This window comes from Gossypium hirsutum, chromosome A09, assembly GCF_007990345.1.
Source record: "Gossypium hirsutum isolate 1008001.06 chromosome A09, Gossypium_hirsutum_v2.1, whole genome shotgun sequence".
In the NCBI taxonomy this organism is placed as follows: Eukaryota; Viridiplantae; Streptophyta; class Magnoliopsida; order Malvales; family Malvaceae; genus Gossypium; species Gossypium hirsutum.
This window is the reverse complement of record NC_053432.1, coordinates 66,710,058-66,712,161: the sequence shown is the minus strand read 5'-3', so window position 1 is coordinate 66,712,161 and position 2,104 is coordinate 66,710,058. Positions and strand designations below refer to the sequence as shown.

The 2,104-nt window shown below is 35.5% G+C and overlaps 1 non-coding gene across 1 annotated transcript; it reads left to right on the top strand.

Moving 5' to 3' along the window:
• Positions 1-339: 339 nt before the first annotated feature.
• On the top strand, positions 340-446 carry LOC121207465 (small nucleolar RNA R71). The gene has a single exon (XR_005902554.1). It is a non-coding gene; the product is annotated as a small nucleolar RNA R71 (small nucleolar RNA).
• Positions 447-2,104: the final 1,658 nt, after the last annotated feature.

Here is a 2,104-nt window from a genome sequence, read left to right as displayed (position 1 = left end):
GGGTGGGTATTTTGAATTGCTCGATCCTCCTCCACTTGCTTCGCATTACATTACTGGGTGAACTTGTGAAGAACCAAGAAAGCAGTTAATTTTTTTATTCAAAAGTTCTACCTGATTAGAGAGTATGGTGATCGAATCAACGTTAAAAACGCTGGCTGCTTTCGTCAGCTTTGTCCTCATGACTTGCCACTGACAATTATTCAGTGACATCTCTTCTATGAATTCATAAGCATCCTCAGGTGTCTTATTATTGATAGTTCCTCCAATAGTTGCATCAATAATCTGTCTAGTCGAAGAATTAGGCCATTGTGAAACGTTTGAACATGTAGCCAGAGTGGTAACCCATGGTGAAGGCATCTTCTTAAAAGGTCCTTGTATCTCTCCCATGCATCATAAAGTGTTTTTAAATCCATCTGCATAAAAGAAGAAATATCATTACGTAATTTGGATGTTTTAGCCGGCGTAAAATATTTTAATAAAATTTTTTTTCAGTCATTTATTCCCAAGTAGTGATTGACCCTCGTTGTAAGAAGTTCAACCACTGTTTAGCCTTATTCCTCAACGAAAAGGGAAACAACCGAAGGCGAATGGGATCATCAGAAAGCCATTGATTTTAAAAGTGTCGCAAAACTCTAAGAAATTCGCCAAATGAGTGTTTGGGTCCTCATCCCGCAAACCATCAAACTGAACAAACTGTTGGATCATTTGAATGGTGTTAGAGTTTCAGTTCTAAATTATTTGCAGCAACAGTAGGCCTAACGATGCTCGATTCAGTTCCTGTTAAAGAAGGTTTAGCATAGTCATACATAGTACACGGAGCAGGATTCTGATTAGCAGCAATCGCAGGAGGTAGCGGATTTTCTTGGTTTTCAGTCATCTCCTCGGTTGTAATATGAATATCATCCTCTTGCTCTTCTTCTGTGTATCTTAGGCTTCGCCTTATTTCTCTTCAGTTTCTACAAATTGTGCGATCGATCTCACTATCAAACAGTAATGGTCCCGACAAGTTTCTTCTAGTCATACACTATAAAAACCTGCCAGGAGCGAATAAAAGAAAAATTAGAAAAGAAACTAAAAATTTAAATTGCAAATAAAGTAAAATGGATAAAGTAATAAAAACCAAGTGTTCCTAATATCTTAGTTCTCGGGCAACGGTGCCAAAAACTTTATACGTGATATTCGTAACGGGTTTTAAAAATTTATAATTAATCATTCTTGAAACTAACTATTATCACGATGAAGGCAAGTGTACCTATCAAACAGTAGTATAGCTTTAGCAAGACCAGATTGTCGAACCCAAAGGAACCAAGAGTACTAGTAATTACATTCTTTTTATTATCTAGCCTAAAAATTAAGGGATTTGTTTATCTAAACTAATTAACTAAAATAAGGGTGCAGAGAAAGAAAATTGGGGAAAATAATTTTAGAAAATTCGATTGATTAAGAAAATACCCAAGGGAAAATCCACCTAGACTTCACTTGTTATTTGACTCTGAATCAAATGATTTATTCATTTGACTTGCTCCGTAGAAATCCCTAAGTTATATTATTATCTCTCTCGAGACTAATAACGTCTAACCCTAGGTTGATTAATTAAAATCTCTTTCTAATTAACACCCTAGTGTTGTATTAACTCGATCTATGGATTCCCTTATTAGGTTTCACCCTAATTCGACAAAATCTTGTCACCCTATCTCTAGGCGTGCAATCAACTCCGCTTAATTATGACAAATTTACTCTTAGCAGAGACTTTTTCTCCTCTGAATAAGCGCATAAACTTGAATCAATATCCTGGAATATTAAAACAAGAATTAAGAACACATAATTAAGAACAAGTTAAATATTTATCATACAATTCAGATAATAATAACAAGATCCGTCTTAGGTTTCATTCCCCTTTGGTATTTAGGGGGTTTAGTTCATAATTATGAAAGAAAACATCTCAAAAGAATGAAGATAACAAAACATAAAGAAAACCCAAAACTCCTGAAGGAAATTGAAGGTAGATCTTCAGTCTTGACGATGAATCCGGCTTCTGAGATGAATCAATCGGCTTTCCTTGAGTAATTCCTTGCCTCCTACTCCGTGTGTGTTCTAAGTGCCT